Source organism: Pipra filicauda, unplaced genomic scaffold, assembly GCF_003945595.2.
Source record: "Pipra filicauda isolate LSUMZ 115617 unplaced genomic scaffold, ASM394559v2 scaffold27_size4233163_pilon, whole genome shotgun sequence".
Lineage (NCBI taxonomy): Eukaryota > Metazoa > Chordata > Aves > Passeriformes > Pipridae > Pipra > Pipra filicauda.
In genome coordinates, this window is record NW_024104398.1 from 3,352,536 (window position 1) to 3,362,979 (window position 10,444).

The following is a 10,444-nucleotide window of genomic DNA, read 5'->3' on the forward strand; positions in this document are numbered from 1 at the left end:
CACTATGTTGGTGGGGGAGGGCAGGAGACAAGGTGTCCCTCCTGGTTTGAATGTCAGTTGTTGTCAAGTTGGCATCCTGAGCTGTTTCCATGACAACAGCTTTTTGTGCTGGGGGACGAGGTCATGCACCTGTGATCTCGATGAAAAGGACAATGAGAGAATGTACATTATTTAAAGCTTTTATCTTCCAGTACGTGTTTGAGTATAACCTTGAAATTGGGTGAATAAAGGGCAAAGTATATTTCTATGCATAGGGGTGAGGCAAACTAAATTGGTTAGGAAGAGCTGTGAGAAAGATTGGGGGCATTTTACAACATGGACGCTTCTCTAACTTTTCATAGATGGGTCCAACTGTCTCATCAACCTTTTATCCTGTATATCAGCACAAGTTTCTCTGGAGTGAAAGGAGTCCATCATTCTTGTGAGACTGAAAAGAAGGGCAAGCCATAGGCTGTGACTTGGTATTTTCCTGCGAGGGTTGGATTAAGTTGACCCTTATGATTCTGCTTAGGTTGCCCACCACAGTTTCTATTGTGTCAGGCTCTGGTTGAACATGAAATGAAAAAATAATTTTTGACCCAAAGAGCTTCCGGTCAGAGTGATTATGTGTCACTCTGCACCTTCATTTGTTAAAAATACCTAAATATTTTCAAAGCTTCACATAAGGCTTCAGTTACGTGAGACCTGCTAGAAATAAACAAAAATTGTATTTTACAAAAAATAAGCTGGCTACTCCTTACATTTTCCAAAAAAAAAGGAAATTCTGAAAGACAAAAATTAAAACCAACTAGAGATGAAAAATTAAAACCAACCAGGGTTTTTTGGTAAGAGCTTCTTATTCTGTCATTGTTCTAGGTGTTGTCAACTAACTACAATCAAAATGGGTTTGGCTGGCTATAATTTTCTTCTTTACAGAAACACTGGAAAACATTATTGAAGTATTTGTCTCATGAGGAAAGAAACATATGGGTGACTTACTGTGACTGAAAAAGAAACCAGAAAGACAATTCCATTAAAGAATACTTAAATAATGAAATCAAATAAACTAACCCAAAATGAGGAAAGAAAGAAAACCTCAACTGACTCAAATGGAAACACATATTATTACTATTCATAAAATATGTTTGTATTTTATATGTGTGTATGATCTATATAGGTAAATCAACACATTGACATTTTACTTCAAATACTTGTGCCTTTTTGCCTGTGAGAGTCATCTTCTGCACGACATATTGAAAGAAAACCCGTAGACCATGGTAATAAAGCAGGAGGTGCAATGAGAGCAGTTGAACAAATTTTTCTTTGGTTATAAGTCATAAACTTCAGAGATGATTTGGATTGGAATTTTCACAGCTCATACACATCAAGTATTTCTTTAAAATCAAAACATTCAGAGTGGCTTTCAAATTTCTGCTGTTATGGAATGAAAAGAACTGCACCAAGGGAGTAGAAATAGACATCACAGAATGAGAAGAATCATTAGAACAGTATATAGTCCAAGGAATGGCTACAATTGTTTGAAAAGACCATAAAGGTTAGGTGGTGTAAGCACAGATGACTGCGGCCCATATATATTTTTCCTCCATTGTGCTCTTGGAGGGCAAGTGATTCCTTCAGTGCTGTCCCAATGGATAACAGAGATTTCCTGCCATTACTTCTCCTTGTACTGACCGCCTTTTGCCCCATATGGAACTACTAGAATATATGGGTGTCAGGAGCAGGTTTGTGAGGCTGAAATGAGAAAAACAGGCCTATACAGATGCATAGATGCCCAGTCACCAGAGCTATGAGGTGTGTCCTAGAAGATAAACAAACCTTTGCCAGGCTAGAAAAGGACAAGTTAAAGTACAGGTCCCCCCAGTGTTCCCACCAGCACAGCTAAGATTCCAGGGTTTGGTAGTTACACATTGAAACTCTCCTCTCCTCTCTTGATATGCAAGAGGAGACACTCACTGGCTCCCTCCCTCCCATCTTAGTATAGGTCAGCTGCTGTGCTTTGTGCCACTGGGCTTGGGGAGAGCTGAGCAGGGAAAACAATGCACAGTAACTGTTACTGGTGATATATGAGGGAGAGAGAGATCACTGTCACAGTATATCTGCTATTTTCAATTTAATTAGTAGTCAGAACTTCATTTGTCAACTTAATCATTGCAGGCAGACACCGCAGAGGTGGGAAGTGGGGGGAAAAAATCAAGAAAACAAACAAAAAAAGGCCCATTTGTGGCTCTGGGCACATTTTATTTGTTTCTCAGCTCAGTTTATTTCAATATTTCTTATATGCCAAAGTTTAGATTAAAAAAATGATGAATGTATGTAGTCTTGTCATTAAGTATTGGATGCAGAGGAACTGGTTTCGTCAAGTTCTTTCAGTAAAATTGTGCTGTAGCCTGCAAAACTGCTCGGCTTCTCCGTGCTTCCAGTTTCTTTCTCTGTTAAGTAAATAAACATGTATTCTTGTTTCAGCTGAAGAAAACTAGATTTTGTCATTTGGGTGCTGCTATTGATGGCCAAACTGAAGGAAATTTTGCACAAAACAAGGAGAAACTCCATCTAGTTCATACAACTCAGTAATTGTATTTGCCTAACTTTGGGTTAAACCAAATTTTGAAAGAGTAAAAGTGGGGAAGTTTTAGCCCTTAACTGCACTCTCCCATGAGAAGGAGTGATGTGGTAAAGCTTTAATGGGCAAAGCTTTGATGGGCATAAATAGTGCTATCCTTAGTCAGGTGTTATGAGCTTTCTTTTAAACCCATTTAGGTTCAGTATGAAATAAGAAAACCCTATAAAACAGGTCAAGTTTCTGTTCTCTTGCCTCAGTTATCCACTCTTGTCTGATGAAAGGCTGTAATCAGAACACAGAGCCTGGAGAAGACATTTCTTAGGTAAAACAAGTGCTGCACCATCCAGCAAGCACAGCCAGGAGAGGCTGTTGGGCTTGCAGTGGCAGTGGGCTGAGGGCTGTGTGTGTATGAACATCAATTCTCAGTGACAACAGTGGCACAAAGGATCAGCTCAGGCTGAATCACTACCCCTCCATTCCTGTCAGCTGCTGCTGCTTCAGACATGGGAGGGGAAAAATGTCCACCCATGTCATTCATGCCCACACAGCTACCCTGCTGTGCCCTGAAGTGAAGGAACCTCTGCCCTGCAGGCTCTGTCCCTCACACTGGTGGCAAGGCAAGAGTTGCTGGCACTACTAGCATGGTTAAAACTTTCCACTAGTCTTCAAGGGAGTTGAATGACTTGTTCTGGTCTTCTCTCCTGCAGTGAGACTGTGAGGAAACTCCTGCTGCAGCATAAAGTTCCTTCTTCTTAGTCCTGTTGTCTTATGACAATAATGGTTTAAACACCCATAAGTCTATTATCATACTTTTCTCTATGATCATACTTTTCAAAGTGGATTAATAGTAGTATGCTATTTGAGGAAAACTTCAATGGCAGGTGGTAGTTTTTTACAGGAAGGCAGGGGTTTTGCACTTGATGAATTTTAGCTTTCAGCTTGACTTCAAGGACTGCTGGTGGCACAGGGACCCTTCATGCTGGCTTGCAGTGTGAAACCCCTGCTATAGACCCTCAGGGCCCCTGTAGCCTCCGGTTCTGCCTGCAGTGAACTCAGGCCAGACTGCCATCATTTGCTGACCTCTAGGCCATACCTGACTTGCATCTGTTGCCGTTCCTCACACTGCTGCCCAGCACTACTTTTAGCAAGGAAAAGAGAAGTAGAAAAGTTTCAGGAGAGTGGAATGGGTTGGGACTGAGGTCAGTGGGAGCTGATGGATTCTGTGAGGGAGTTGTTGGGTAGCATGTCCTCTAATGCATGAACAAGAGCAGGAGGATCAAAGTGTGTAGTTTAGGCTGCAGCCTACCCCATGATTGAAGTCCCTCAGGGCAAATGGTCCTGTGTAAAATCATATCAGAATTGCTGAGTAATGGAAAGTCCTTGAGGAGGAGAGATGGAGAGTCTTAGGCCTTAGCAAAAGGTGATAGTGGTGGTATCATATTGATGCTGGGAAGTTCCAGTAGACCCTATGGAGTATATAATCTGAAGAGATTGCATGGACTCAAAGGCTGGGGAAGAAGTCGTGTCATGAAGTGCTGTGACCAGTCACCAGAAAGGCAGGTGGCAGAGCTGGGACTGGACTCCTGTCCCATACTAAGTTGCCTCAGTGAGAAAAGTTTGCTGTCAAATCCCTACTATGGCTGCCACTCTTCCAGATGAAGTGTTATCTCCTTTGTCATCAGCTGCTGAACTCTGGCCACAAAGGACAAGATTCATCATGTGTTTATGTGGATTTGCTCTGTGAAAGAAACAATCGTCCATGTCTTAATTCAGGTGTTATGAAATATGTGTGCTGATGATCTCTGTTTGGATGGTTCTTTTTTTTCCATAAAAATATAGTTTGTAACTTTTTATTTTTGATAGGCACTTTTGGAATTGCACATTTATTTTGTGAATAAATGTTGAAAATAAATTTAAGAGGGTGTGCAACCATTGTCAAAGCACATTCTTAAAACGTGTGTGAATGTGCTTCTATGGCCTTCTAACCAGATGGGTTGGAAGACAAAACTGCCTGGCTTCTTCTATGGTGTGATGATTCATGAGTCACACCAGCTCCCTCTGTGCCTCACCTCTTTCTTCCCTTTGTCCACCTCAAGGCTCTTCAGCAATATTTTCTTTACAGCCTTGTGTGGCCTAAATCATAGTTTCAAGCCAAAGTGCTATTGTAACATAAATAATATGTAAAATTTTGCATAAGTATTATAATTAATTTATAACATGGTCTCTTATGCAGGATTCATGGACCTTTTAGGTAATATTGTTCTGGTTTCTCAAATGAGTTTTACTGTCAATTGTAAAGGTTCTCTGAAGCTTCTTTATTTTGAATATTTCTGATGTGTCTGAAGTATTTTGGTACACAACATTTAAATACAATAGGAGTAATTAAAAAAAATAGAATACTGATCCCGACAAAGTCACTCTTGCTCTCTTTCCTTTTGTCAGATTTCTCGTCAGTTTTGTAAGAATGTTTTGCTTTAATGTCTAACCCAAACCTGCTATTACAGAAAAATATTGGTCAGAACTAATGAAAATGAGCCTTACTCCTACTTTAGTAATTTCCCACTATGAATTCTTTGTATCTCAAAGGAACCCTTCATTAGGAGAGCTCACAGCTTTTGAAAGAGCAATGAATTTGTATGTCATTGCAACAGCCTGTTGAATTAAGTGGTTATGATCCCCATTTTACTGATGAGCAATCTGAGGGACAAGAGAAGTAACTTGCCTAGGGCTATGTGGTAAATCAGTATTTGAACATGCCTAGTTTCTGTCTTCGCCACTTACAGTATTTTTGTTCTTTCTTTTTTTTTTTTTTTTTTTAATGTATATGTGTGTGTGTGTGTCTTTCCTGACATTTTTATTTTCTTGCAAATTAATGTAAATTGAACAACCACTCTTGTTGGTACTGGTTATTAAGGTTCACTTTTATTTTTTATATATATATGTATATATACACGCATACTTTTTATATACACACATATGTACTCTCTCTCTCTCTCTTTTTCTCTCTCTATCTTTGTAAAGATCCACATCTAAATGTGGGTGCTACAGTGGGAATGTAGGGGCTGAACTATTGTTTGAACTAACTTTGCTTGTTAGTTAGATGTTATGGCTCTAGGAAAAGGTGACTGTTTACTTGGCATGTTCCAGTAATCTAATTGGAAAAGTGGAATTACCACTTAGAAGATGAGCAAGAATGATGGGGAGAGAGGATCTTTAAGTCATGAAGCTAAAATGAACTGAAGTTATATGCTGGAAAGTGCTGCCGTTGCTGCTGTGGAGAGAAGCTTTATTTGAAATTACAAAATGAAAATTACCGATCAATGCAGCCAGAATGGAATGATTGATACCTCAATTGCACTTCCAGAAAATGTAACATAGCATAAAGATACACTATTTACCTTCTTTTCAATTCCAAGTTTTTGCACATTACAATAACATATATAAATGCATAAATGGGCATTTCCAGACAGTGCAGTTGGGAGCAGAGATGAAAAGAGCTGCAGTATTTATCAAACTTCAGGCAAAGCTCAGCTGCGGTAGTATTTCCTTCTGGGAAAATGGTGACAAGGGTGGTCTCCCATGGCTGAAGCTGTATTTTCCTTCTCTATGTGAGGCTGTGGAACTTAAGGGTCAGGAAAGAACTGCACCTAATGTCATCTGCATGGACTCTGTTACCTGTGCAATCACAGGATGCAGAATGACTGCTCAGAGCACAGGTCACATTAATGTCTTTTCTGTCCCTACAACAGTTCCTAGCAAGGAACCTAAAAGTTCAAAAGTTCTCAGCTTAATTCTTCCACCTTTAGGAACCTTAGTACATCTGCCCTTGTACCTCTTGATATGTTTATGCAATTGCCAGAAGCAGGCTTCCTGGGACTCATGTTTTCGAGTAGTGACCTAAGGAGAAGAATTTGTGCTCCCTCTTTGGTGGATGTTTTGATGGATGAAGTATGGAATTTACATCATAGAGGTGAAGTCCTTTGCCTCATTTTACTTAATGCATGAAATAAGAATGTTTCAGTGTTTACACACAGGATATAAATAAATCACCATTCTAAAGCCTGGGCCAGATCCCTCTCCTTGTATTGTTCCTGCTTATTATTTATGATTTCCGGGTTTGGATAAGCTGTTGAGCACATGCTGAAGAAATGGGGAATACTTACTGGTTTACAAATATTCAGCACAAAACTGCACAAAACTTAAAGAATAAGAGTTAAAAGTTTATTTTGGCTTTTGGAGAAGCCTTGTTTGTACAATGTCTACACCTCTGGCTATGTTTGACCTGCTGCTACTTCAAGAAGCTTCCTGTGAGATTTTACAAAAATATGATTTGAGAAACTGCCTGTTCATTTTTTCAATTGCTAAAAGTATCTATATATAGACAGGTTAAGGTATTTATATAAATATGCTGGTATTCAGGAATGCTTAGCTCACTGTGTTTCTGTAACCAAAAGGAAAGGTCAAGTCCTGTGTGTGCTTGTATAAGAGCAATAGCACAATTCAGTTTTCTGTTACAGACTTCTAACAAATTTACACTGCTGTAGTGTAATAAGGAGTTTGGACCTGTAATATCTTTATGCCCTATTCATCACCCTTCTCAGAAACTCTAATTTTCTATGACATCATGAGTGGTTGCTACGGATATGATTGCTGTGACACAAGCATGATTAGTGATTAGGACATCAGATGAAAAATGTTATGTGAAGATGAACTCTTCAGGATCTATGGTCTGTTTTCATGCAAATGTCCCTAGTATGAAGTGGAGGATGAGGAATGCAGAAAATAGAATAAATAACTAGAATTGCCTCTAAATGAAATGTTTTACCAAGTTTTCCCTGAAGCGTCAGCAGCTCTTTAAACATGCTAGTGATGGCCCATCACAAAGCCAGATGTTGCCATTTATCAAGTAAAGTAAAGAGCCCCTCCTGCTTCCACAAATATGAACTGAATATGAAATCAAATGGGAAACCGCTGCACTAACACTGGAGAAGATATAATGCAACTTTTAAGCTATTGGCAGTCTTGAGAATAAAAGAAGTGTCTGACAGGAAAGAGCAAGTGTCAGAGGCATTACTTGATTTGTCTTTCAAAGGTGAAATTGCCGTTATATGTATGGACTTAAATCACCTGGTGGATGTCCTACAGGTCATATTTCCTTCTCCCCTCTCTTTGTTACCTTCTCTTCCCATTCCACACACAGGTCAAATGCTTCTTAGGGAAAAAACTTAAGGAAGTAATCCTTTAGCAAGCTTCCTAAAGCCAAGCCTAGTGAATGGGCATGCAGGGCACACAGGTAGCAGTTGTAAACACTTTCTGTTAAGCATTCTTTCTCTTCAATGTCAGTCTTAAACCTGGTTAAAAAAAAAAAAGAAGTTGGTCTCCATTTAGGTGGGCACAGCTGAGCCAGCCCTGGACGACAGAATTGTGCTAATGCTACCCCATTCACCAGCAGCATCAATCTTCATGTTTTGTGAATGATGTAAAGCATCCAAATTCTGCTTGTCTCCAACACTGGCCTATATGGTCAGGCAACACCAGTAGTAGAAGTATTCTTTTCTCATGGTGTTTTATCTCGAAATGTATCATTTCCACTCAGATGAGGTCCTGGCAATGTAGCATGTAGTAACTGTTTTAATGGTGGACTGATGTAACTCACTGGCTTCAGGATTAAATGTAGAGTCATTCAAAGACTTCAGATCTTAAAAAAAGGCAGTGCAAAATGACAGAAGATTAGTGTATGTAGCTGTAACAGTCCTTCAAATACCTCCAAATAGGTTGGGAGGGAGAGGTGTAGGAAAACAATAAAGTTGGAAAAAAACAGATGTACTTTCATGAATGTAAGTTCTTTTACAGATCTGAAGATTAAGCAGAAAACTTGAGTATATATTGAAGGTAATTGTTTGGCTAACTTAGTTAGGTTAACTATAATTAGACAATTCAGAAGAAGGACAGTTGGGACCTGTAGTACACTAGGTGATATTAGGAGAAGAGATGTCATGAGGGGTGAATGGATTTTTTATTTTTTGATGTATTGAATTTTGAGGAGTTAGTTGGAATGGCATATAAGGAAAATTATAAAATGTCAGAAAACCAGTACTGCTTCCAAATGTATGATTTTAAGCACTACGTTGAATTATTTTTTAAGTTTCAGACTCTTTTTTTTAGAAGCAATTTGTATGTTTCCTTTACATACAAAGCCTGAGAGATCATGATCTGAAAAGCTGTACTGTGAAAAATGTTATCTCACTGGAAATTATTGTTTCTGTGCTTTGTGTGTTTCAGTGTTCGCTCTGGTGCATAGTGATGAAGTGTGTTGTATCCTGGGATGAATAAAGAAAGGATAGTTCCATTGTGTGATGTTGACTGTGGTGGCTACGGTAATACACCTGCATTGCTGGCTGTGTTATGTATTAGCTGGTGCCTTTCAGCATTTGGCTTGATACTCACACATGGGCTATAGGGGTCATTTTTGTAACTACAGTTATGGCTGATTTGTCCTGGGTTAGGTATACTGCTGAATATGCTGCTGAAGTAAGTGAAATTAGTTCCCAGTTTCCCCCTGCCACACAATAATATAACTGCTGTCAAGCGTAGATAGGGGTCACTCTGTCCCAGTGCCACTACTAGGTGTACTTTCTCCTCCAGAAGGAGGACTGAGGCAAAGTCCAGCCCATCTACAGAAGCTCCAAAGGGCCCTGGGCACATTTTCTACCTCTCACATCTTCCCCTCACTTTGGTGCCTGTTGTACAATTTGAGACCAATATGTTTCAGGAGGGTGGTTGTGGAAGTGGGGGAGGGGTTCGTTAAATTATGGTTGCTGTGGGAACCATAACTTTGAATTTCTTGACATCTGTCCAATGACAATCTCAACATTAACGTTGCATTAACATAGTTTTTTTGCATTTAATTAAAAAAGATGATGGCCTGGAATCTGTTAAGGAATTTAAAGCCAACATTTAAACTGTTTGCTGGGAGCAGATATGTCAGAGCCTCTGCTCTGGAAATGCTCACAGAAGAGTCTGACAATGTACAATAGCCACAGAGATGAGAAATGAAAGCAAAATGTTTGTAACACCATTGCTTGCCTCCTTCTGGTGGCTTTGCCCATCTTTCTCATCTGAAGGGAACTGCTCTGACTGAGTTTAAAACAACTTGGAAATGAAGTCATTGTTTCCAATTCCTCTGTATGCCATCACCAGTGCTGGCCACTGACCCACTCGTGTGTGCAGGCTGAGTTTTCTGGGGGCTTGCTTCTCCACCCTACACTGTCATCCTGCAGTTTCTTAAGAGACTATGGCAGAAGCTCTTGCACGTATCAAGATAGAGGCACAAGACTGTAGTAAATGTCTGACTACAGCATTCATTCTGATTTCTGGACTCTTAAAAATGTGTCTGGGTTTCCCAAGTACTATTCCAGTGCACTCGCTAATTGGTTTTGATTTTGAGGGTTATGCAAAAAAAAGTATTTACGACTGATAGGTGTCTCACCTCCAAAGGTTTGGGGGCACTGAGCTTTAGAACTCTCTTTTGTAACCTCATGTTATTTCAATAAGTTCAGCTATCAGACAAATAGACATATGGACTATGCTAAAGTTAGGTGCTGTAGATAGGAGAAAGATGTTCATATGGCACCCATGTTATTTAGTCTTCTCTCATAACAGAATACCATACTGTTAAAAATTGTCTATTTTTATGTAATTCTTCCACTTACATTGAGATAAAAAAATTATTAGTCTAAGGTTGGCTCACATCATCGGAGCTTCTAAATGTTGGCAACTTCCCTACAGTCTGTTGCAGGCAATAACTGCCAGGGAAGTTGCTTGAACACAAGCAAAAAATAGGTTTTCCTGCTGAGCCACCAGCCCAGCAATGTAAAGAATAAT

The 10,444-nt window shown here is 39.6% G+C and overlaps 1 long non-coding RNA gene across 1 annotated transcript; it reads right to left on the minus strand.

The window, feature by feature from the left end:
• Positions 1–6,759: 6,759 nt before the first annotated feature.
• On the minus strand, positions 6,760–7,091 carry LOC120323521. The gene is made up of 2 exons (XR_005564040.1): positions 6,995–7,091; positions 6,760–6,865 (listed from the first exon to the last, which is right to left on the minus strand). It is a non-coding gene; the product is annotated as an uncharacterized LOC120323521 (long non-coding RNA).
• Between the last annotated feature and the right edge of the window lie 3,353 nt (positions 7,092–10,444).